This window comes from Spermophilus citellus (genome assembly GCF_964194105.1).
Source record: "Spermophilus citellus genome assembly, chromosome: X".
Lineage (NCBI taxonomy): Eukaryota > Metazoa > Chordata > Mammalia > Rodentia > Sciuridae > Spermophilus > Spermophilus citellus.
Window position 1 is genome coordinate 109,084,935 of NC_138190.1, and position 27,379 is coordinate 109,112,313.

The 27,379-nt window shown below is 40.5% G+C and overlaps 1 protein-coding gene across 1 annotated transcript in view; it reads left to right on the top strand.

Annotated features, from left to right (window-relative positions):
• Positions 1-558: 558 nt before the first annotated feature.
• The window catches only part of PAK3 (p21 (RAC1) activated kinase 3), a 108,305-nt gene continuing 81,484 nt past the window's right edge, over positions 559-27,379 (top strand). Inside the window, exons 1-4 of the mRNA XM_081276989.1 lie at positions 559-787; positions 1,786-1,850; positions 1,969-2,078; positions 7,537-7,684. The gene's annotated coding sequence lies outside the window, so the exon portion shown is untranslated. The remainder of the gene's footprint in view (positions 788-1,785; positions 1,851-1,968; positions 2,079-7,536; positions 7,685-27,379) is intronic.

The following is a 27,379-nucleotide window of genomic DNA, read 5'->3' on the forward strand; positions in this document are numbered from 1 at the left end:
ATGAAATCATTTGAAGTGGAATAATTATTCTTTCTTGTATAATATCGTGTTTTGAAATGCGTTTCATTTTCAGAAGGGGAGATTCCCTATGTAGATTACCATCTCTTTGAATCCCTCTCTGAGTTTTCTGTGTAACCCGTTTGCCTGACAGGTGGTGTCCCAAATCTAGTCCATTTTCCTCAATAATGTGTGTCCTTGTAGCTGGTCAGATTTTCTCCCCGGAAAGCCCAGTCTTCTTCGGTGGGGCAAGTAAGGAAGATAACATGAAATTCCCCCTCCTCTATCTAGGTACCTCTTTCTTGCTGGCCCCACCTCTGTCTAGACAACCCCGACGGTGTAGAAGTTTCTACCTCCTTTCTCTTTCCCTCTCCTTGTTCCCTCCCCTTCAGTCCCCCCCCCCTTCCCGGGCGCTTCCTGCCTGGAAACAAAAGATTGGTCCCCAGTAGCCCACTCAGGGCGATTTTAGTTTTATGCTCACCATCTGATTGGCCTAGGTACGGTGCAGAGCCCGGGTGACGTCATAGCAGAGAAGGGCTAGGGAGCGGTTGGCAAGCAAGAGCTCTATCGCGGGCGGGCAGCTGTGGCAGCGAACCGTTGGGGATCTCACACTGGGGGCTACAGCTTTTTCCCTCCGGGAGCGAGTGAGCTGGGGCGGGAGAAGAACCGGGGGAGCGGGCTGGGCCCGGGGCTGCGGCTGCGGCCGCGGGGCTGCGGCTCCCCAGCCCCGCCAGCCAGAGCGTTTGGAGGTAGAGGAAAGGTCTTGACAGGGTGACTGGACCCGTGGCAGGTAAATCCCGCGACCTACCGGCACCTTGTTAGCTCGGAGGAGGGGGTGGCGGCTGGGATCAGCTCTGAGACTGCTGAGCAGATGTTCTGCTTTAGGAGTACCCTCTCCCGCTCCCACGTCCCTCCAGCCCCGAGCCTCCTACGTGGCTACCCCGTAGCCCTGTAGCCCTATGAGCCAGCGAGCAGTTTGCTTGATCCTGGTTCGCGTACGCGGACAAGTGGGTGTGTCAGGGCCGTTCCCGAAGGGCCCGGGCTTTTTTGCTTGGCCAAGCCCTGGACTCACTCACTGGGGCCTGGGCCGCTTGAGGCAAAATCCGCCCGAGAGCTACGTCAGCTTGTAAGTCTTAAACCACCTTCCCGCACCCTCCTTCCCCCCCATCACCACCACAGTAGCTGTGACAGCAGCCCCTTAGAGAAGGGGAGGGGGTGTGGTCGCTGTCTGACCAAGTCAACAGTGGAAGAGCTCAACCTGAGCAAACAGAAAAAGTGACGATTTTCTTAAATGGGTGCCTTACCCACTTCTATAAATTTCTCTCTATCCCCCTCCCCTTTTTTGGTGGGGGGATGGTAATGACAGAAGGACTCTTTTCTTCTCCTGTGGAAGTGATGCAATAAGGCCCCTGAAAGCCCTGGAATCCTGTAGCTGGCCCTTGTGTTTCGGGAGTGGGGTCATTGGGTCTAGTGCCTTCCCCCTACCCTGTCCCCCTCACCTCGCAGGGAGAATTGCCCTCAGTTTGTGAACTGGCTCTGGCAAGATTATTGCCGCAGTTCTGGGCAACCGGAACATTTTAGATTCTGTAGATTTTTAGATTCTTTTGTAGATTTTCTTTCCTTAGGTGGTGGTTGAGGAGTGGGGTGAGGGTTGGGGGCGGCAGGTGGTTCTGGCAAGGAGAGACCACAGGGCCCATTTGGGGGTTTTTGGTGTGTGTGTGTGTGTGTGTGTGTGTGTGTGTATTTGTGTGTATGGCTCCCCCCTCCCCTTTTGGTCCCACCTTCCAGAATCCAGTTCCAGATTCTGGACTTGAGGGTCTGGTCTTTGGTCTCTAGAAGCAAAGGAGAGAAGGGTGAGTGGCTTGGCTTTGGGAAGCATGATGGGGGCGGTTGCAATGCTATTTTTAAAAAATGGCTTTCAGCAGGGAAGCCTTTAGCCATGTTAGTCTTGCTCCCCCCATGGTTTTGCAGACTCAAATCCAGGCCAACTGTATGGCTGTCTGAGGTCTTGGAACAGAAGGAGGTCCATTCCTGTTGGTGACAACACTGTGGCCCTGTTCTGGGATGAGCAAGGTATAAAGGTCAGTGCGGTTTTCACTGGGCCATTTACAAAATTATAATTGGGCAACATCTGCGATTTGGCACTTGAGGTTCCCAATCAAGGGCTCCATTGGGTTAAGAGGATTAATATGGTAATGAATATTTAATAGACTGGGCTTGGATTTCTGAATACAAATGTCATACTCCTCCATGCCTATGCAAGACAAAAATGAGAAATTACTAGGTGGTATGCTGTGTTAAGGCTGACAGTCCAGAGAGACCTTGGGGTGTCAAGGGGCAGATCCTTCAGGCCTCCAGATAGGCAAGTGAGCCTTATAGGAGAGACCTATCAAAAAACCGAGGTTTAAATGTAAGAAGGTACAGGCAAAGGGCTGTTAACACCCTGTGGACATTCTGACTAGCTGGCCATTCCCACAGGTTGGAGATTTTTCTGGTCAGAGTCAGAAAAAGTATAAAGAGCAAACAAGTTTGTTGGGATCTTGGAGGAGAGTAGGTAGCAGACATGACAGGTGAGGGAAATGAGGAATAACTGAAGGGAAGGAAAGGTGCTGCCATCAGAGTCTGCTTTTATGAGGTCAAAGGGGGTGACCAAGATTTTTTAAAAAATCAGATCTAGAAATCAGACAGAGTAGGTAGAATCAGACTGAGTAGAGATCAGATGGGGTGCAGATTAAAGCCCTACAGAGGTGTAAGGAGAAAAAACATGGTCTTTCCAGCCCAAAGGCCCTGATTATCCTGGTGATACAGGAAAGTTTTAGTAGTTGAAGCAGTTATGGCTCAGCCAAAATTACAGGGACAATTTTTAGCTACTCAGGGAATCAGTAGCATGCCCACCTGCATAACCTACCTTCAGGAGCCAGTAACTTTGGTCAAGGGAACAAGAAGAAGCTTGGTGAGTAGCATCCTCAACAACAGCCACTTTCCTCGTTGGTGAGGAGAAGGGATGGGGGGACCAGGACCTGAAAAGGGAGCGGGGTTGCTATGAATCTGGCCCAGACAGGTTGACTGATATGTAAAATCAGTAGGGTAGTGTAGGACCAGGTCTGAGGGCCCTGCTTAAAGGAAAAAACAAATCTTCCTTCCCAGGGGCCTGTTTGATCCAGTGTTTAGACAGGGAACAGTGTAAAACCTCTACCCTGGAAGGTAAGTGCAGCTGTCAAGACATCTGGAATGCAGTTTAAGCCCTGGCATCATGACTCCCTCTTCCCTGCCCCACCTGCCAGGGGCTAGGCGGTTCCCTCTGCAGGGTCTGGGAGGACTTGCAGGCCAACTCCGCACTATACAGCTTTTCCAGCAGGGGGCGGGAAAGGGCATGCATCCACACACAGGACCCAAGTCCTCCATTTCAGGTGTGAAGCCCGAGCCTAGGATCAACAGCCATATATTTAAAATATTGTTTTGGAGTACTGGAGAACCAAATGAAACTCTGAGTCTTGCAGTCTGTTTCCATTTCCTCCCAGAAATGCATTGCTTCCTACTGTGCTCTGCGGCCTTGGAAGGCATTTGCATTTACATACTCAGTGATTACTTGAGTCTCTAATACACACAGACTAACCCGGGAGTTTAATTGGAAATGTTAATCAATGCAATAGATCCGTGTCTGATTTGCACATTCGGTCAATTATCTGCAGGTTTGGCAATCTGTGATGCACCCAGTGAGGGGGGCAAACTGCAGCTACAGTTGGGTCTAGAGGTGGGATGCAAAATGGGAGAAGTGGACCTTGAAGATGGAAAAAAATTTACAGTTTACGGGTGAGGAGAGGAAATCATTGCAAAGTGTGGTCACAGGGGTCTGATCCTGAGACGGAATAGGACTGCTGTGGCGAAGCCCACATAGTGGAGATGGAGGCCAGGGTTTTCCTGTAAGATGGAGGGGGTTGAGTTTAGAGAAGGAAGTGTTTTAGGGACTAGAGGACCAGAAGCTGGGATGGAATGAACCTTGGGAATCAGAAATCAGGGCTCCTGCATGTTTATTCTTCTCTGAGCCTTATTTTCCTTGTCTTTCAAATGATAGTTGGACTAGGTGTTCTCTAAGATGGTGGTGGCATTTTTAGGAAGCAGGTCCATTTATTATTGGTAGTAATGTCAGGTTTACTAAAATACAGCTTTCCTCTACCCCTCCCAAATACTCAGTCTATATTACATGCCGTTTTGGATATCCTGGGGTTTGGGGGAAGACAATGCAAAATAATGCCACAAACAGTACACACACTTTTTTTTTTCTTTCAGCATTGTGGCTCTACTTTTACTTCATGTGAATGGGGTACAGGAGGAATCAAAGAAGTCCAAGTCTAGAATCTGTTAGGGGACTTACAACCAAGGCCCTTAAAGCTTTATGTGGTGGTCTTTTTTTTTTTAATTTGTTGTTCACAACATTACAAAGCTCTTGACATATCATATTTCATACATTAGATTGAAGTGGGTTATGAACCCCCAATTTTACCCCAAATGCAGATTGCAGAATCACGTCGGTTACACATCCACAATTTTACATAATGCCCTATTAGTAATTGTTGTATTCTGCTCTTATAGACAGAATCCAGGGTATTGGTAAGTGGTGGATAGTCACTAGTGCCTCTCACTCCTTAACTCAGTGTCCAAAGAGGAAGGGCTTGGGATGACAGTATATATTCTTCTCTTAATGCCTTTCTCTCCCATCTCTACCTGAGTCCCATGGACTTTGGAATTCTGCACCCTAAAGAGACACTATCCCTAACAGCACAATAGCGCCCTCTAGTGACCCTAACAGGGATACCTTTAACACAGCTCCCCATTGCCATCCTGTGACCCAACCTGGGTGCCAGTATACAAGTGCAGCTTACAGTCCCTGAAATGAAAGGCTCCAGTCCTTCCAGCCAGCCAGAAGGAGAAATTTGGGAAGATGCCATTCCTTCAAGTCCTTCTCTCATATGAATGGGCTTAGAGAGGAAGTCATAGTTCCCCTTCCCAAATCCAGTATCCTTTTCTTCTTTGGGCCTGAAAAAGTTTCCAAAATGTTTTTCCCAGAGATTGTCAGTGCTAGGCAAGGGAATTAGTAAGGGAGGGGGTCTGTGGTAAAATAGTTGTGCACATCTTCCCCCCATCCCCACCCCTACTCCCACCACTAAGGTACATACAGTCCTTGTCCCCAGACAAGGATTTTATCATGAAGCTGGAATGCTGTAAGGCAAAAGGGGGTTAGGTATGTACAAGATATGTGCACTGACCCCCATCCCAGTCTCCAACAGGAAGCTGAGATTGCAGGTGTACAACAAGGCAGAATTGGCATAAAATATGATATAGGCACACGATATATACAACATGGCATAGACATAGCACAGTACAAATTAGACAACTGGCATGTACAGACGACACAGTAGAGGTGCAATACAAACACAACTCAATACAGACACATGGGACATACAAAGTAGCATACTGACATACACATACACATATACAACGTGATATAAACATGTCACTACACATGCACCCAACATGACACGGACTTAATGAACATACAACGTGATATAGATATGCAGCATACACACATGCAACAGCACACAAATACTTGACCCAGCATGTGCATGTACTCACACAAAGCATTACTACCCTACACACACATACGCACGCACACACACACACACACACAGAGACACAGACACACACACTTAACACAACACACCTACAGACAGCAGAGGAGTATGGCTAACTGGTCCAGCACTGTGTCCTTCCATGTCCTTTTGCATTGGCTCAAGCTGAGCATCTGGTGAATTTAAGGCTAATTGCCATAGAGTTACAAAATGTTTCAATTGTGGCAACTGGGGGAAGGTAGAGTTAAGTTCAAGGTAAACTTCTGATCTTGTCAGAAACCTGGAGGTTCTTGGTTAGTTTGGGCTGGTGTGTATCCCTTCCCCATTTCTTGTAGCACTGTTCCCTACCCCAATGAGTGGATGCTGCCTCTCCAGTTAGCTCTCAGTTCTAAGGATGGGCAGTGGGCTTCTTGAGAACTTTTCTGTGCTCTCCTTGAACCCTGCCCCACTCTGGAGCATTGGCAGTCCTTATTCCTCTCCTTCTACCCCCACCCTTTTGCAGGGTGAGCTCATGCAGCAAGGAAGGGGGTGGTACACCACACAGTGGCGCAGTGGGTGGGATTTGGAAAGGCTGCCTGGAGTGTGCATGTGGGAAGTACACAGGGAATGCCAGGGAGGCTCAGGGACAGACGTGCGCTGGAGTGTTGCCCAGAGCAAGAGGCAGACCCAGGGTATGGCTTGGTCTTTTATTCAAGAAGGGGAACTGGAGATCATAGGGCTTTTCTGAGCTCCCTGAGGCTTCAATTTTGCCATCTTCACCTTTACATATATATCCATCCATATCTTTGGAATAAGGCACTGTACATTCTGGTATCTTCTAATAAAATGGATGCTAGCCTGGATAATGCTCTATTGGAAATTAGCATATAGTTGCTGCTTTTTCTTTGAGGATAAACAGCATTGATGGGAGTGGAGGAGGAATAAAAAAATAGAAACTGAAGAGCTTGGGTTCTACAAAGGGAAGAGCCTTTCTTTGAAACACTCAACTGATTGGGAGAAAAGGCAGAAAATGGAGTAGTTAAAAAACCCGTCTTCTGTTGTGAGTTTGGCTTAATGGTAGAGTGCTTGCCTAGCATGCATGATGTCTTGAGTTCAATCCGCAGCACTACAGGGGTGGGGGGAGATACAGAAAGACTTGACTTCATGGTTACATGGAAACCTATATGGGAAGGATAGGGTAAATCATTGCCAAAATGATAACAACAAACGTTATATATTCAACCTAAGAAATCTGGGAAGACTGTAGAATAATTCTCTGTGCTGGAGATAGGAAGAATGTAGAGGGATGTCCCAAATAGTTTCAGAGTTGAGGCCTTTAGGGGAACTTGGAGTGCTTTTGCCTGAAAGACAGACATTTTCTTCCTCACCTGTGAAAGTGGTTGGTGGGAAGGGGAATGGAAATGGAAGTGGAGACATGGAGTTGAGGAAAGGAATGAAATGAATAATAGTGCCAAGTCATCACAAAGCTTAGTTCCTATTGTACTCAAGACTTTGTCACCTCCTATAATTATGCACATTTACTCATGATCATGCAAATTATATAAAAATTCACATCTATCTTATTTGGTTTAGCCCTCCCAATACTTTCCCAAGGTGACTAAGGTGAGTCTTTTCCTCTTGATAGCAAATTGGCCCAGAGAAGTGAAGTGACAAACATTAACTCTCAACTTAAATTTCCCATCTCTGAAATACTAATTCAGTGCCCTTTCTGGAATCCTGCATAAGAGTGTTTTTTTTTTCCTCCCCTTTAAAAGGACTCTTCCCTCTCTGCTTCTCTGGCTTTCTTAAAAGAATTTTTTGAAATTCTCTATAGTGTATATGCATGTGACATGTATGGGGGGGTTGGACTAGGGAGTGGTAGGAGGTGGAGAAAGAGGTTCCCTCTCCCCCACGATGCTTCTTTTGGCAGGTTTCCCCCAAGAAAGACAAGCTGAGTTCTTACATCTTGTGGCAGCTGTTGTGCTTAGTTTTGAGTCTGCCAGAGCTGAAGCCAGCCCAGCCCCTTCTCATGGGCAGTTCCTACCTGTGCTGAGGTCCTGCAGCAGTGGCTCTGTGAGGTGAGTAATAGATTCCAAGGCGGAGAGTTATGGATCTCAAAATTCTGGTAAATGTTGCCTTTCCATCAGAGGCACCAGTATTACTAAATACCCTGCCCAGGCCTCACCAGCTAGGCCTCGGGGCATGACCCCTACTTAATGGGGGAGTTTGTCCTAGTACAGCTTCCCTTGCTCTCTGATTCCCCTATCTCCAATATGAGACTGACAGCCTTGACCTACATTTCAGGGTGAGGAGGAGAAACAACATAACAATCATTGCCAGGTCCTTTGCAAATGTCAAGCAGCGTCTAAGAGCTTCATTGTAACACAGAAACTGCTTCCCATCAAGCTGTCATTTCCTGTTCTCTTCCTTTCCTGATGTCTAAGTGGCATTTCAGCCACACACCACAAATCTGCCAATGGGTTTCTGTGATTTTACTGCCCCATAATCTTATTTTTACCTTCTTATTCGAAGTGTACTCCCACCCATCCACCCTCTTCTTGGCCTGCCAAGCTTAACTTAAACCTTCCTGAAACTTCCCTCTCTTCCCACCCAACCAAGTGGTAAGGGCAAACTTTCTCCTCCAGCTCTTCAGCACTTGAATATGTAGCATGCAGTATGGCACTTGTTTCTCTCCTGCCTTAAATAATTCTCTCACAGTTTCTGGAATCTTCATCTGGTCAGGTAAACTAGAGTGAAATTTCTTCAAGGGTGGGGGCTACATCTTACAGGTCTCTAGTCTATTTTACAAAAGTCCAACAGTTCCCCAGCAGTTTTGCAAATTGGGTCTCTCCCTCTTCCTCTGCATTTCTTTCAGATTTCTCAGCCTGCTTCTCTGATCATCTACCTCTGTCTCTGCCTCTCAGTCATTGTAGCTTCCTCTATTGGCTTCTTCTAGCTTTCTGTACCCTGCAGTCCAGCGACCTATTTATAGCTTGCTGTCCTTCGATCTTTCTGTCTTGTTTTCTGTCTCTTTGTCAGCTATTTAGGCATCTGTCCTGTTGCCCAAGTTGAGAAGCAACAAACCAACACACACACACACACACACACACACACACACACACACACACAGCAAGAAAAACAAACAAGGAATATACAACCCAATTCCCTTTAACCCTGAGCATGCCCTGGGACTATGGGACAAAGTAAAAGCTACAGTTCAGCACCAGGTGTTTGTGATACCTTCTCATGAAAGGGAAGTCCCAGTGTTTCAGCCATGGAATTGAAGGTATGAAATTACAGCCTTGTCAATACTGATGCATTCAACTTTCGAGAGATGTTCGGGTAGGGAATCCTCTATAGACTTTGACTGACAGGAGGTAACTAGAACTGAGTAAAATAAGAAGCAAGCCCTGGGATCACTCCTGGGTGTTCTATGTAAGCTACAACAACAACTTTTATTTATTATCTATTGTTGCCAGCTCTTTACTAAGCACTTCAGTTTTGCGTGTTACCATTTGCTTCTACAGTAACCCTTCAAGGTAGGTATTTTCTCTAATATTTTTACTTTCTGATTATACAAGTGATACTAGCTCAAGTTAGATATTATCTTTGATGAGATAGAAGTTAAGAGTGGCTATGTAACCTGCCTGTAATAGGAGGTATGCTGTGGCTTTGGAGGGAAAGATGCTTCCTGGAGTTTCCCAGACTACCAATTATTGTAGTACCACTGAGCACGCGTGCACGCGCATGCGCGCGCGCACACACACACACACACACACACACACACACACAAGCATACTTGTACTCTCATACAGTCACATTTATTTCCCGACTCACTCTCACTTAGCACACTGAACACATTCACAGTGATGATCCTACTCACCCTTGCATATGATCTTGTTTACAAACATACTACATACAGGTATATTTATACTGCCACAAACTCACCTTCATATATTTACACTTTCACATTAACACACACTGATACTTACCCTATACCCCATCCTCATCCTCCCACTCACTCACACCTTTATACTCTTCCTTATATTCTCACACACTAACAGCCACATACAACATAAACTTTTTTGCACACTAAAATGTCTACATAATTGCACACACACATACACATGCAACACACAGACATACATTGACTTTCTTACATTGAAACAGTTTCTCATACAGCCATACACATACTTACTTTCATAGGTTCCAACATATTTATATTCATCACAATTTACTCCTCACAGTATACACACAAGCCATTACAGGGCAATGCATGTGCATAATGCTCATATTTGCATATTTATATATGTTCATACTCTACATTCCATCTCACTCACTTACCCTCTTACACTTTCTTGCACTCTTACACTCAGAATGACATGTTCTTACACTTACATTTATAGCATTGAAACCATCTTCCTTCCCCTGTGACATTCACACAAAATCATACTTATGCATGGGAATACACATTCACATTCATGTACTCACCTTCTTCACAGTGAGATATAACTGCCCTCTCCACCAAATATGCAGGAACACAACTTGAAATATAAGTATACAAGTTCTCATTTTCGTGAACTCAGCCATTGTCACTGACAGCCATCATGGGACCTTCTCGCACTCATACACAATCACTTTTTTTTTTAAGTTAGAAGATTTAGAGTCTTTATTTAAATAAACCCTTGGATGCTGAGAAATAGTGCTTGTATACACAGTTTCATACACAATCACTTTCACACAGATATATTCACAATGACACATTCTCATTCACTACTTACACTAAATTACACTAACAGACATACTTACTGCTGAGCCATGTCCACAAACTTAAACTCACATTTTCTGACACTTATATTTACAACCACACATTCCTACTCATTCCCATAGACACTTATACTTTCTAACACTAATGTACATTCAAATGTATACCCTCTTACATGCCAACTCATATAAATTACATACCTTCTAAAATTTCACAGTAGCACAGTCATACCAGGCACATATTCTTATACATTCCCACTCTCCTGTTCTCATACCAAAACACCCTCACTCACACTGCTACATACATTTACACCCAGGCACGTGAGGTACATATAGTTACTGATGTGCATTAACACTGGCATACACCATACTAATATATCCAATTCATATCACAATAGTCAGTTCACATAGAGGGATACATGTACTCACACACAGGCAATTACTGATACTACATGTGACAGGACAATTACTGATATGCATATTCAGTCACATATTTACCCTAGCCACATTCTGAGTACCTTGATACATTTGCTTGCATCAACCTCCATGCCCTCCATGCTGTCCTGTAACTGTCATATATTCTTAACTCACAATCTCATATGGACATATTGACACTGACATACACTCCCTCACTAAGATAATCACATTGACTCATCCATTCACATTGATTCACACAAATGATTAGTGACTCACACTCTCATGTACATACTCATACCATCTGAAATTCTTACACATGCCCCCAGCACTGATTTTCCTAGTTATACATTTTCTCAATAATACATATACCATGACACACCTAATTTTAGAAAATAGTTCATAATCAGAGTTGCCATTCTTTTTTTTTCCTACTTGCTTCTAGTGCTTTCCTTATCCACTATTAAGTTTCTCTGGCAACCAGTGGCCATAAGAAGAGTGCCAGTCAGGAATAGATCCTTTGAGAATTTGTCTAGGATTAAAGAGACAAAGCTGAACCCCACCAATTAAGTTTTCTTTTCTTTCCCCATAGTTTCCTTTTATAGATATCATCTCAAGTAGAGTTTTAATCAATGCTGTCTGACAAAGGTGGGGTTTATTTTCTGGAAGTTTAAGTCTAAAACCTAATTTCTCTTATAAGGAGAGGAAAAGGTGAAAAATGTTTTCTTATGGAGTCTTACTGGTTTCCTATGCAAAAGTGCATGTTTCTGGTTTTACGCTTATGATCTGGAATTGTCTGTTGACTACACACATAGAAAGAGTAGGCTTGCTTGTAATAGGTCTCTAATCTAGACAAGTCTACTCAACATCCAGTTGTATCTGGAACATGACATTCAAAAAAGGAAAAGAAAAGGCTAATGAACTAGCTGGGTGACAAAGTAAATTTCAACTGTCAGTGTATATATGCATAGGTGAAATTTTAGCAATTGTTACTAAGTTGCCAGAGGAGATTTCTCCATGGGCATGTGTCAGGAGGAACTGTAGGAAGTTCCTTGTACTCCAAGCAGACTATAGATTTCCCTGAAAGGGTGAAAACAAGAACAAACCTAGGATTTGGTAAGTGGATCAGGCACCCGATGCTAGAGTTGTATACCATGAGATTTAAAAACATGAGAACACCTTGTAGGAACCTCTCAAATGCTTGGTTTCCCCTGCTGGAGATTTCCTGGAACAAAATTGAATGGAAAACATACCTAAGCATACACTTGATTGTGGGTCTTGTGTGCCATGTGGAAGAACTATACTCTGGAACTGTACCAAGTACTCTGGCTCCCATGATTATATTGAGAACTTCTTTAATAGCACAAATGATATCATCTTACCTGTTTTGAATTCCTGCCTAGCAGAAGGCTGGACCCAGAGCATCTACTTGTGAATCTCAATTAGGAAACTAAAAGGGGGGCTGGGGTTCTGGCTCAGTGGTAGAGTACTTACCTCCCATGCATGGGGCACTGGGTTTGATCCTCAGCACTATAGAAATAAATAAAATAAGGTTATTGTGTCCACCTACAACTATAAATAAATAAATATAAATAAATAAAAAAGAAACTAAAAGGGGTAGGTGGGCAGGAACATTTTGTCACCATAGTTCCTGTGTCTGTCTTCCTCAATCCTATAATTCCAGTGATATCACCAGTCCAGATCAGGGATATTCTATGGGCTCCAAATAGCATTAAGCTCAGAGAGAGATCCAAATATGTGAAAGATACATACTGTGTCCTTGAGGTATTTCCATTTGTGTGGGGAAGATGAAGTTACCATGAAACAGGAACACAATGCTAGAAGTCTTGAAATCTGGGATCAGAGGGGTCTTTGTCATGTAATTCAGTGGCTTTTGGACTCCTCAAAACTTCAAAGGCCACAAGTGATTGGGAACAGCAGTCAGGATTCAGGGAAGTCATTTGCCAAAGTTAATATCCTTGTGGCCAGGGCTGTGCCATCTTTCCAGAAGATTGTGGAACAGAGTCCTTTGTCAAGTCAGCTATGAATTTTAGTAAAATTATTTTATTTAATTAAGCTTTAGCCACTACGTCCTTCTGAATATGGCCTTAAAGAAACAGCCTAGCAGGATTACATTTGATAGTGTCTTGCTGATATTCTGAGATGTATCAAAGGCAATTTATACAATTTACAGGAAAAGCTAAATTTCAGGAAGAAAAAATCCAACTGCCTGGATTCACTTAAATTTATTGAGAAGCACTAGGTGAGAAGACCCAACCCCTTGCATTTATGTGATCATTTTATGGTTTTAGAATATTAATAACCCACTGTTTCATTATGGTAAAGACATTGGGAGCATCAAATACAAATCAGCATTAAATCTCAATTTGGCTACTTCCTTAGTGTGCAAGTTGTTTGAGTAATATCTTACCCCTCTTAAGAGTCAGTGTCCTCATCTGTAAACTGGGAGTTCTAATAACCTCATCAAGTTATTATGAGAATAAAATGAGATAACTTATGAAAGCATTTGATACAATGTCTTGCCTATACTCAGCATTCAACAAATGATAATACTATTATTGTCTTTACCACAGCCTTTCATGGGGACAGAACCCTAAGATAACAAGAGAGCAGTATGGTTCTTTGCAGCCAAAGACCTTATTTTCACAGGACTTGCTGCTTACATCTTTATTTCTTCTTAGCCACAAACTACATGTCAGTGCTCCTGCCCACCCAAGAAGATGAGTGAAAAATAGGATTAACCCATGGGGAGTTTCCTCATTTCCTGTATCACTTTAGGACACATTTATCTTACCACTGCAGCAAAGTTTCTTGTTCCTGTAGAAGTCCCCTCTAGTCATACAACTTCTTCCTTGAAATCCATGAAGCCTTGTGATGCCACCTCCCTTTGCTGTTTCAGAACTTGAGAAGAGGGGAGACTCCTGATGTTGGTACAGCCAGCTGTCAGTTTTCTAACCACAGGTGCTCCTCTGTCATTGATTCTAATGTTGAATGTCTGCTTTGTAGATAGAGGTTTTTCTCATTTCCAAAGTTTGGTCCCCAACACCACAGTGGAGACACAGTTCACTTACGTTGAGACCCTAAGAATAATTCATATTCAAGCAAAGGTTGCAAATAGCTGAGAACACATCATATATGCACTTGGCATGACTGAGAGAATATAAACAAGAACATTGGGCTTTGGAGCAACACAGATGTGGGATTGTGTAGTCCTACTTATCCATTTACTAAGTCTATGAACTTGGGCAAGTGACTTAATGCCTTTGAACATCAGTTGCTTCATCCGTAGAATGGAAAATACTAGTGCCTTGTGTGGTGATGCAGGTTATGTGAACTTGTACATGAGTAACTTTTAGCAGAGTGCCTGAGGCATGATTAGATCTCAATGAATGATGGCAACTTTATTTCTGGCTTGTGAAACCTGTGGCAGTAATTGTAAACATCTTCTGTTAGTAGAATGTCTTAAATTATTTTAAAGCAGTTCTTACAATACAATTGGATCATTGGATCCTTAGAACCTTATGGTGAGGTGGTCCCGTTTTCCAGATAAAGAAATAGATTCCAATGCCTTGCAGCTTATTGATAGCAGTGATAGGCTGAACAAGTACCAGATCAGACTGAATATTTACATCTTCATTTGGCAAAGTCTTCTGAGGCTACAGTTAGCAAATAAAAGCTATTAGAACTGAGCATATTTCTTTGTGTGTGTGTGTGTGGGGGGGAGAGTATCTAAATGCTGCCTATAGTTTATCTACTAACTAAAACCTCTGTATGTTTGTTTCTGTCCTGTGCAATGCCCAGCATGCTGCAAGAAGGCAAAAAATGTGAGCTCATAACAGTACCCTCTGGAACAGGGCTGAGTAGTGGCCACAGTGGTACCATTCACCACCAAAAGAAAAATGTTTCTTAAGATTTTCTTTCTTAACTGAACCATACTGTGTGGTTGGGTCATGTTGCTCCAGTTACAGTGAATATCCAGTCTGAGAATTCTTAATACGTACTGAAACACATCAACAGACCTCTGGTATACTTGGGAATTTCTCTTGTGCACAAAAATTAATGACAGCAAGCTTAGTAAACTTTGGAAAAAGGATAGGTGGGTAAAAAGACTTGCTTTTGACCTCTCTGTAACATTTGCTTCCTAGCAATATATTCATCTTGAATCACCCCTACCATGACATCATACTATTTACATCTTTGACCATCTTCCTCAGTGATCAGGGACTCCTCTTCCTCTTGTAGTTCTGAGATATTAGTGTTCCCCAAAGATCTTCTCTTCTGTCTTATTCTTTATTATTTCTGGGTAATTGCACATATTCCCATGCTGGTGGCCTTCAACTTAAAATCTTCAGCCCATATGTCCAACTCTCCTTTGAATAATTCCACATTGTCAAATGAACGTATTAGGGATGCTGTTGCAACTGTATTTATTGTCTTTCTCTTGCTTTCTCTTCTGAGAATAATAGTATAGTAAGAAATATATTTTTCTATCACATGTGAATTAAAGTTTCCTTTAGCTTTTTGACTCAATATGTGGAAAATACTTCTCAAAGACAAGATGCTTAAATATTTATCTTTCCTCTCACTAGATATACCTAAGTGAATTTCTATAGAGATTTCCAATATGTCACTGTTATCATCTTCTCATTTTTGTATATTAACTTATATACATGTTTTTTCATTTGTGGGTATTTTGTCTTTTTAGAATTAGTATGTTTTTTCATAGAATCTGTATAAAAATTTCGATGATTTTTTTTTCTAAAACTCATTATAAATGCTGTCCTATTGGACAAAGACAGTAGAACCATGTGTTCTTATTCTCTTGAGAATGTAATACTTGCTGGTGGCCCAGTAACTACTAATATAAGAAAAGTACTACACAATCATATTTGTTATCAGTACACCAGATTCATTATTTTCCATCACTACTCTAAGCTAGTTGGTTACTCTTATTTCACAAATATTGGAAACTGTGGCATAGTTCTGTTTGGAATCCCAAACACTAACTAAAGTCTACCAAAATCATTAGCCCTCTACTTTTCTCTAAATTCTTGGGATGGGTTACCTTTTGGGTTTCCAAGACCAGTTAATTCCACCAGAACTGGCATCACTGCCATCTTTGGTCAGTGTCCTAAATAGAGGCTCCTCTTGAAATTGCTTCCCCCGTCTTCTTTTTTTGCATATTGCCCATTTTTTTCTCCCCTGGCTCATCTTCATAGTGTTGCTTTGCAAAACTATTCCCATATTGCTATCTGGGGAAAAAGTCTTTGGTCTTAGACATTTGCTACATTGTCACCTAAATAATAGTTAATAAAATTAAAAACTGATTATGTTATTCCACTACTTGATACCTCTTCATATGGCAGAAAGAATCCAAACTTAATAGAAAGGCATATAAGACCTTTCTTCATTTGCCTCTACTGATTTTACCTTTTCCTCGTTGGGTCTCTAATCTATTTTGGGCCTTAATACACATTGTTCCTTGTGCCTTAAACATGCCATCCACATGATTTGGTTATTTATTCTTCCTAATTTAGTTTAATTTAAATGTGCTTCTTCTATTAAGTCTCCTTCATCAGGTGATTGGGAGTCTCTCTCTGTGTTCTTTGATAGTATTCTGTTTTCATCTTGACACTTGGCTGTCAAGGCTGACACCCTTTACATTTTTAGTCTCTCCCAGGGAAAAGACTGTTCTTTGTTCATTTGTCATCCTAGAACCTGGTGAACTCCTATTCACTCTTCCCCCTGAAGTGCTATATCCTCTGACACCTTTGAGCAGTATTAGCTACCCTTCACCCACTGTCTTTCCGAAGTATCTTTTGCCTGCCTGGGCACTTAATAAACATTGTGTACCTATAATCCAAGTGATTTCAGAGGCAGAAGCCAGAGGATTACAAGTTTGAGTACAGCCTCACCAACTTAGCAGGGTCCTAAGCAACTTAGCAGGAACCTGTCTCAAAATAAAAAATAAGAATGGATGGTGACATGGCTTAGTGGTTAAGTACCCCTTGGTTCAATACTCAGTACAAACAAACAAACCAAAATCATAGTGTAAATGCTGAACTAATGGATAGATTGAAGATTTAAGAATGTTTAGTGATTTTGTGAATATCACAGAATAATCCAGAAGGAGAGCTGGTATTCTTTTGGGTTTATAAAAGACATATGAACTAAAAATCAACTTCAAAAATTCAGAATGCATAATAAGATGCAACTTAGTTCTTCATTGAAGCATACTAGGAAAGAATTTATTTTTTCAAGGCTTATGTTCCTAATTCATTTCCCCAGAAGAAGTCTGTTCATATATGGCTACAGTTCTAGAAAATGTCCTGGCTCTTAGTCTTGCACATTTTACTTTCTTAAAGAGGTTTGAGATATGTTCAAAATCACTTAGTTCGGCAGGAATAGATGCCCAAAGTGAAAAAATGTATTTGCAGATTGGAAATACTGTTGAATAATACTACAACCCCACTACTTACTACTTTTTAAATCCTGGTGAACTCCTATGTGTACTTTATACCCTGTTCACTTGGTATAGTTTCTGACCCCTCTGAGAACATTAGTTTCCTTTCTACCCTGTCTCTCCCAAGCATCTTGTACCTATTTGGGTTGCATCACTTTGTACCTATTGTAGGTACGCATGTCCCCTTCCTCACTACTGTGACCTCTAGAAATCAAAAGCCTGATCTGAAATATGACCTCACAAATGACTATTTGGACTTGCTCATGGCCTTCCTACAACCAGCTCTTCATTTTCTAATAGTTGGATTGGTGAAGTAGCTTGTTCCCCTCATTAACCTTTTAATCTACTACCTCATTGCTACGACTGTCCACCTATAGAAGATAAGACTCATGACTCCTTCATATGGGAGCACATCCCTATTCCAGCACATGATCAAGTAGTGATCTTTATTCATCTCTTTGTATACACCCTACACCTGATGCCATACCTGGCACATAGGAATGTTGGTGGCATGGGGATGTAAATCTGGGCTGTGATGTTTTTTGGAACAATACCTTAACTGTTCCTTATGTGTGATAGTATGATTTATTGGCACTGATTTCTCATAAAATAGGGCAGTAGTCAGTAAAGGAGAGTCTTGCCCTCTTCTGAAGTACTTTAGTCCCTCTTTTTTTTTAAAATCACTTTTAATTTTACATTCTGCATACCCTTACTTGATTGATAGTTCTATTTTTTCCTGTGCATTTGTGTAATTTTATATATAATGTGAAGCCACAGATGAGACCTATAACTCAAGCCTATAACCTCACTCAGGACTAGACATGCATTTATTTCCTTATGTTTATCACCTAGCATGGTGCTTGGCACATGAGCGCCAGGAAATACTTGTTGTTTGAGTAAATGAATGCATGCATACATAGGCTATTTAATGGGTCTTAATAATAGATCACATTCTTTGTCCCCTCAAAGGGTACTATGTGATTTAGTCTCAGACTTCTTTTAAATGAAAGACAAACCCAAATCCATAAGGATCATTGTGTTTTCCTGTACAATACAAGGGCTGAGATAAGATACTTTCTTTTACTCCAGGTGTGGAACCTACAGACCCCTATTATTAAGCTATGCAGAAGAGGATAGGGCATACCTAGGTAATCTGCCCAAGACCATAAAACCAGCTAGTGGTTAATTGACATGATTTAGCATGCTATGCCATAGGGAACTTATGGAGCTCAATCTCAAAAGTGAAAGAACTCTCTGAGATGAACATCATTTCACACAGTTTATACATATATATTTAATGAACTCTCAGATTCCCTCTCCCTTCCCTCCCCAATATTTTTGTCAGGATGTGTTCTAGGCCACAGTCTAGGCTCTACAGGACTAATTTGGGAACTACTTACTGATTCCTCTTCTGGCCTGCTGACTCTAGGTCCTCATACCACTCTGCTTCTACTTTTTCTGCAATTTTCCTCTGAGAATACCATATATTACTTACTTTGAGGTGCATGCTGGACCCTGTTGTCTCAGAATGGAGACTTCCTGTGGCCACAGAAACAGTGTGTGTTTGAACACTGGAGAAACAAATCTGATCATGTGCTTGAATAGGAATGTGCTCCCATATGAAGGATTCATGAGTCTTATCTTCTATAAGTGAATAGTAGCAGCAATGAGATAGTAGATTAAAGGTTAATAATGGGAGCAAGCTACTTCACCAATCCAACTATTAGAAAAGCTACTTCACCAATCCAACTATTAGAAAATGAAGTGCTGGTCGTAGAAAGGCCATGGGCAAGCCCATATAGTCATTTGTGAGGTCATATTTCAGATCAGACTTTTGGTTTCTAGACAGTTGTTTCAGAAGATTATGCTCTTATACCCAGTTTTCTTCAAAACATTTGTCTTTGCAGTAGGGTCAAATATGGGGAATTTCTAAAAGTAGGGTCTAATCAGCTGAACGTTTATCCTCAACCATTTGTGAAATCATCTTTCATCCTTCCTTTAGCATTTGAGGAACTCTTTTGATATAGGTAATATTTTCCCCTTCCTTAACTATAGCTCCCAAATAAGATGCTGAAATACATGCTTAGATGTGGACATGTAAACTATCAGTAAGAGGCAAAAGCTCCAGGAAGAGTTGCTTATTTTATGCCAACTGGCAAGAAGTCACTTTTTTGGTGAAATATGATTCTTGCTAAATGGATCTAAGCTTCTGATTTAGAAATAATATGAGGTCTCAATTACCCTCATTTAGCTCTTCTCTTCAGATATGTCATGCATACCTTCCTTGTAGAAAGCCAGTTTGGGTACGGAGAAAATTGGAATACAGTAAGGACATAGGATGATAAGCCATGGTTCACAAGTTGGAAAACAGCATCCAAACATCTAAATGGCAAGTAGAATATGCTAGAAAAATCAGGAATTGAATTTCTGAGCTTAAATTTGGGGGAATTTTTGGACATTTCACTAGGGTAGATAAGAGAAGAGTATAATTATCATCCATGCATTGCAACAGAGATCAATTGGACCTCCAGAGATTCAGGACATTGAATGCCTACCTATCTTGCTCACTTGGGCTATTGTTCTGCATCTAATTTTTTCCACCTGAATGTTTCAAAGGATGTTACATTCTGTGTTGAAGAATGTGGAAATGTTTTATTACAAAGAAGTTGACTTCCTTTCTTTTTTGAACCAATTTCTTTGAGGTATCTTTTAGAGTAATTACTTCTATTTTTTTATGCTTTAAAAATCTCTACCTCTGCTCTTTGTGCATCTTATTTTCTCTTCTTAGAAACATCAATATTGGAAATGAAAAGCTGAAACATAATAATGCATTGGTTTGCAAATATAAACACACATCAGATAATTATTAGCATTTTTCTTGGCATTAGCTATGCAGCATACACAATGAATACTAAAGTATGGTGTTATGTACATTTAGAATAGCTTAAGAAGTCATTAGAAAAAGAATTATTTGTTCTTTATAATATATGTAGTATATGAGGTCTGGATGCTAGTGTGTACCTATCGATTTCCTGATTTGCCACCTGACATTGAAATTTGCAACTATAATATGCTGGTTTATTGGACTCAATTAATGCCATGTTCCTACAGAAAACAATGGAAGTCACTCATAAAAATGTTAGCAGGGAACAGAACTACTATAGAACCAGCCTCAATTGCCTGTGGGAGAGAGATCATGAATGTATTCTATGTGACTGTGCTTATATGTATGTCAGCAGTGAGCTATCTATTGCATAATCTAAGATTGAAACTAGGAGGCTGTAAAAAGAGCTAGTGCCTCCCTTGCTTGTCTGGCTGCTTTTTCAAATCTGCCTAACAAGTGGCTCAGCTCCTCCTGATCAAATGATCTTAGAAATGGCTTCCCTCCATTACACAGGGTAATGGTATCTCCCTGGCGAGGCTCTCTGAAACAGCACACCCCTGTCTCTGATAGCAGAGTTCTCTTGGTGAGTGCCCCAGAAGAGACAAGCTCTAAAACAAGGCCATCTAAGAATTGGTACAACTGGCCAACAAAATCTGCTGGAGTTTTATCAGTAAACCACCAACCCTTGGTCTATGGATGGGAAAAGCAATTGGAATCAGTAAGTACCAGCCTTGAAGTGGGTTTAAATGAAAAAAGTTAGACCTATTGTATTAATATTTTAAGAGGATAAAAATGTATATATGAAGAGTGTGTGCATTTGTGTTTTCTTAGATACACATTGTATTAGTATAGCGTGTAGGGAATTGACAGGAGTTTAGGAATTTAAGGGGTTCTAGTCTCTGTTCTTTAACTTACTTTGTGACCCCAGGAAAGTCAGCTAACCATTGTTCTTTATCAATTCCTCATGTGGGAAATGAGGACAGTAATCCCTTCTTCACAGTATTGATGTCAGGCTCAAAAAGAGTTAAGAAGACTGGAAGCTCCTTAGACATTAGAAAGTCATATAGTTTAAAAGTGAGTTATTGCTAAACAGATGTAGCTGGCTTCTAAATGATGCCCTATTACTTTTCAGTTTGACTAGTGCTGATATTTCCAAACATGCCTTCTTGACTCAGACCCAATATAAGTAGGCGATACAAGTTTATGCAACATTATGAAATACTTACTCATAGCTACAACTAATGCACAGAGTGTATAGAGTTCTATTTAATTACCTCAACATGTAATGACTACTGGAAACAAGATACTGTACTAGGTGATATGAAGGCATACAGTTATGGCTGAGGGGCTCTTACCCTCAAGAAGCTTTCGATCAAGTGAGGGGAATAACATGCATAATGACTGTGCAGTTTGAGACAAGATGATGGAAATGCCAAGTTGGGCTACCTTTTGTAAATATAGTCTGGAAATTGCAGTGTGGTTTCAGAGCTTCTGGGAGACCAGACTTGGCTCATTCTCCTTCCTACAAAATGCCCTCTTTGGCATTATAGCATATTATGGGAATTAATTTCTGGAAAGTCTTTAGAAATCTTCAGATGCAAGTTGCTGTAGAAATACAGAGCAATGTTTCTTTCAAATCATAAGATGTTGTCTTTTTAGTGGAAGGCTAGAGAAGTTTTCTTTTCTTTTTCTTTGACAGTTAAAAAGTCTACCATATATTTTTACATTGTCTGTTGTAAGTGTCTGTGCTGAGTGGTTCATTTGCTAATAATGCATCCAAGATAAAGTGGGAAACTGTCAGCTTAGGCTAATTAGCAAAACAGGTTTTGTTTCCCAGTCAAATCTCTACCTAAAAGCTCTGCTAGACATCTTGAAAATGTGTGCCTTAGGACAAAAGGAAGCCCCACCAAAAAAGCCAGGCGGTGTAACTCTTTAATTCTTTTCTCACCACCAAAGTATAATTCAGTGCACACATCATTCTTCTAGTAAAAGCAGCAACCCTATCTTCACATAAAAGGTACAGTCCAACATTAATATCATTATCTAGTGAAACTTTAGCAGACTTTAAGTCTGTGTTTACTTAATACCTTGACGTGTGGAAGCTGTCATTAAAAGTTTAATTCTTGATTTATAGGGCTAATTATTGTTATAAAGAAACTCCCCCAAATTCCCAGAATCTAGAAATTGGAAACATTTTTATGCTTCACCATAGATCAGTTTAATATACTTTTAAAATCCTATAATCCATCTTTGTTCTTTTGTGCTTTTGTCAGTTTGTCATAATAGAACTGTCATCTCATCACTTCAAAGTTTCTTTTTTTAAATTGGACACAATATCTTTATTTATTTTTATGTGGTGCTAAGGATTGGACCCAGTGCCTCACATGTACGAGGCAGGCACTGTACCAATGAGCTACAGCCCCAGCCCTCAAAGTTTCTTTTTAATATTTTTTATTGTAGATGGACAAATAACTTTTTATTTTATTTTTATGAGGTACTGAGAATCACACCCATTGTCTCACACATGCTAGGCACGGGCTCTACCACTGAGCCACAACCCCAGCCCAGTTCCAAGTTTCTTGCAACCCTGTTCATCAGATGCATCAAGAAGTTCATGCTGGAAAGTTCTCCTAAGCTATATTCCAACATTTTACTTTGATATGAAAAGTATATTAAACAATGTTGGTATGCTCACCAATATATGATAATTCTCTTGTGTTTCTGGTAGTTTTGGAGCTCACCTCTGGGTTCATTAGATCATGTGAATCTTCCAGTCTGGACTTTTGTTTCTGAAAGAAAAGCATTATTCATTTGTTTTTTATTAAGAAAAATATGCAAATAATAGTCATTTAAATTTTGAACGCTGACAGAATAATGCAGACATGTGTTTGTTTCTGTATGTGTCTCTGACGGTATCAGATCTGATAAAAAATATTTGTTTCAATTGCTTATGGCTTAATAGGTGGCCTTGCAAGTTGTAGGACTAGAATTTCTGGATTTTCATCCTTTATATACCTGGGTAAAGTGCCTGTGGCAAGTAGGCACAATTGGCAATTTTGGTTGCATCCAATAAAACTCATATGCCATAGTATGAATTTTAGTCACATTGGCTAGAGTATTTTTTTTATTGGATGTTCACAACATTACAAAGCTCTTGACAAATCATATTTCATACATTAGAATCAAGTGGGTTATGAACTCCCATTTTTACCCCAAATACAGATTGCAGAATCACATCGGTTACACACCACATTTTTACATACTGCCATATTAGTGACTGTTGTATTCTGCTACCTTTCCTATCCTCTACTATCCCCCTCCCCTCCCCTCCCATCTTCTCTCTCTACCCCATCTATTGTAATTCATTTCCCTCCATGTTTGTTATCCCATTCCCCTTATAACCTCTTATATGTAATTTTGTATAACAATGAGGGTCTCCCTCCATTTCCATGTGATTTCCCTTTTTTTCTCCCTTTCCCTCCCGCCTCATGTCTCTGTTTAATGTTAATCTTTTCTCCCTGCTCTTCCTCCCTGTTCTGTTCTTAGTTGCTCTCATTATATCAAAGAAGACATTTGGTATTTGTTTTTTAGGGATTGGCTAGCTTCACTAAGCATAATCTGCTCTAGTGCCATCCATTTCCCAGCAAATTCCGTGATTTTGTCATTTTTTAGTGCTGCGTAATACTCCATGGTGTATAAATGCCACATTTTTTTAATCCATTCATCTATTGAAGGGCATCTGGGTTGATTCCACAGTCTAGCAATTGTGAATTGTGCTGCTATGAACATCGATGTGGCAGTATCCCTGTAGTACGCTCTTTTAAGGTCTTCAGGGAATAGTCCAAGAAGGGCAATAGCTGGGTCAAATGGTGGTTCCATTCCCAGCTTTCCCAGGAATCTCCATACTGCTTTCCAAATTGGCCGCACCCGTTTGCAGTCCCACCAGCAGTGTACAAGAGTACCCTTTTCCCCACATCCTCGCCAGCACTTGTTGTTGTTTGACTTCATCATGGCTGCCAATCTTACTGGGGTGAGGTGGTATCTTAGGGTGGTTTTGATTTGCATTTCTCTGACTGCTAGAGATGGTGAGCATTTTTTCATGTACTTGTTGATTGATTGTATATCCTCCTCTGAGAAGTGTCTGTTCAGGTCCTTGGCCCATTTGTTGATTGGGTTATTTGTTATCTTATTGTCTAATTTTTTGAGTTCTTTGTATACTCTGGATATTAGGGCTCTATCTGAAGTGTGAGGAGTAAAAATTTGTTCCCATGATGTGGGCTCCCTATTTACCTCTCTTATTGTTTCTCTTGCTGAGAAAAAACTTTTCAGTTTATAGAGTATTTTTTTTGTTCTTTCTAGATATACATGATAGTAGAGTATACTTTGACATTATGCATACATGGAATATATCTTATTCTAATTAGGATCCCATTCTTGTGTTTGTACATGATAGTTACCATGTATCTTGATGGACATTTGCCTCTAAAATGCTTTGTAGCAAAGCTCAGTGTCAAGAAGGAAGTCAGTGAAGGGCCATGTGTAAGTTTGTATTGATGTATTCTTATTTGTATTAGTCAGATTTTTTTGTTTTTGTGACAAAATACCTGAGAAAATCAACTTAAAGGAGGAAACATCTGTTTTGGTTCATGATTTCAGAGATCTCAGTCCCTGGTCTGCTGGCTCCATTGTTTCTGGCCTTGTGATGGGGCAGAACATCATGCCAAAAGGGCATGTAAAAACAAAGCTTACCTCCTGGTGGCCAGGAAACAGAGAGGGACAGAAAGACTGAGAGGAAGGGGCTCAGGGACAAAATATGTCCTTTCAAGGGCATGCCTTAGAAGACATACTTCCTCCAATGAGGCCCCGCCTCTCACTAATACCAGGGACTGGCAACCAAGTCTTTTAGCACATGGCCTTTGAGGGACATTTCAAATTCCAACTATGATAATCTCTATACACATTTTCTCAGACTTGAATGGAGGCCTGGATGAATAGGAAAAAAAAAAAAACAGATGAGAAAGAGAAAGGTAATCCTCATACTCTGATAAAAAGTTTAGGTTCCTTGGTTATCATGAAACAAGGGATTTCTTTCTTACTGCTGATGAATTTGAATTATAATTACAGAGTATTGGTAAGCCACATTAAGTCCCAAGGGCTAGATTAAAAATACACACCATTCAGAAAAACCATTTGAATATTTTCTGAAAAACAAAGCAGCTAAGTATGAAATCAATTTATGAACAGATATAAACTGTTGTTGGTTGTCCATTAATTTTAGCTATTTCTCCATGTTGCCAAAGATCAATTTCTGAAAGTGAAACGAATGGCCTGTGGCTAGATGTAATGTGTAACTCACTTATAGGTTTCCTTTCTATTGTAGAAGTGAACAACAACAGTTGAACTTTAACGATAAACAGGTTTTTGATTTGGTTCCTAGAAAATAATGGTGCTTTTGTACAATTCTTGAAATAGAGCCTACAGCCGGCCCAAACAAAATAGTCCCTTTTAAGATCTTGGAAATAATGACATCATAGGCAGATTGAACCAGCAATCCATTAATAGTATCCTTTGCGGAAAGCTGTCTCAGAAGAGGACCTGGATTAGTAAATTGGTATTGTTTACAAACATAGCATAATAGAATGCCCTTTTTTCTATATGTGTGGGAGAGCAGGAGACCCCTCCCATTTAGGAAATAAATACTATGTTAGCCATGAGGCTTCCTCAGAAGTCCCTACACTCCCTTTCCACTGATTCATCTCTGTAAAACATTTATTCCAACTATTCTTATAATCTCCCGATGGGTTAAATGGAATCGACACAATTCCAGTTTGGTAGGAAGTAGAATGAGCTGCCATATAAGCTAGGTCCTTTGCAGATCACCTTTGATACTGACCAGAGCATGTGTGTATGCTGTTGACCTTTTGGTTAGGAATTTCTGGTGCAATATGGAAGAGTATAGTTCAAGTTTTATATCCCAAGCAGTCCTTTCTTCTCATCTGAAAATATAGCTGGTCAAGTAACATCAACATAATCAGCAGCCTGAAAAGAATCAGGGCATCTACCTGCTTCTCTGGTTAGAGAATGTAATTAGGAAAGAAAAAGGCCACTGTGTGGTGAGCCACACCTACTTATCAAGAACAAAGGAGCATAGAATTTTAAATTATGGAGTTGTCCTAGAACCCTGGCTGGCCCGGACTCTTGTTTGCCTTATTATGCAAGATCAGCTTTGTTTTTTAAAAGAGGTCATGTGTGTTTCTGTGACTTCTATCATCTTAAGTAATATGTTATCAGAAATACATATCATCTAGAAAATGGTGGCTCTCTATGCCTGTGAGACACATTTTCTTTTTCAGAAATCTGTCTTCTAGGTATTTCTTTTTATTTGCTCAGTTCCTGTCCAACAACTTTCTAATTTCATTTTAGCAAGGTAGATTTTGTATATCCCAAATATGCTTTATATTTGGGAATTATTTTTGAACCCAGAAAAGTCAATCTGGTAGCAAATTCTTCTCAGTGGCCACATTAAATCCATCAGCCTCTCAGATAAAAATTAATGCCATTTGTGAAGTGAGGATTAAACTGACTTTTTGGAGAAAGAATGAATTTAAAAGAACTAAAACTCAAAATGCAAAAGAGAATGTAGATATATTAGCATTGGTTTCATATTCTTGTTAAATATTTACTAATACCATTAATTAGTATGTATGCATGCACTTCATTCTTGATATCATAGATATACCTACATTGGAAAATGTGAGGCTTATCAAATTGTTGGTAGTGATAAAACATTTATTAGTGGATACTTTCACTAATGCACTGACTGAAAAAAATAAAAGAAGTGGTCTTAATTTGTTAAGATAATGCAAGGCATGGCAAAGCAAAAGAAAAGAGATCTTGTGTCCAAATCAAGATCAAGCCAATCATTGTTAGTTGACAGCCACCTGTGTAGAAGGAGAAGATATTAATTAATTCTAACCTATTTGAGTAATTACAGACTGTGTATTTGAGTGAATTTAAAGCATAGCTAATTTTTTAAAATTCTCCACATAACATGATGTAACTTAGCTCTGACTACTGAAAACAAACACGTTGTGTTGTAACCATTAAAGGGCTAAAGTGAAGACTGTGAAATGTAAGAGTATTTCCTCATTTCAACAGTTAATGAAGAGACCCTGGATTTTATTATTCTTGTACCTAGGTTCGCTTCTAGTAAATGTCAGAATAAAG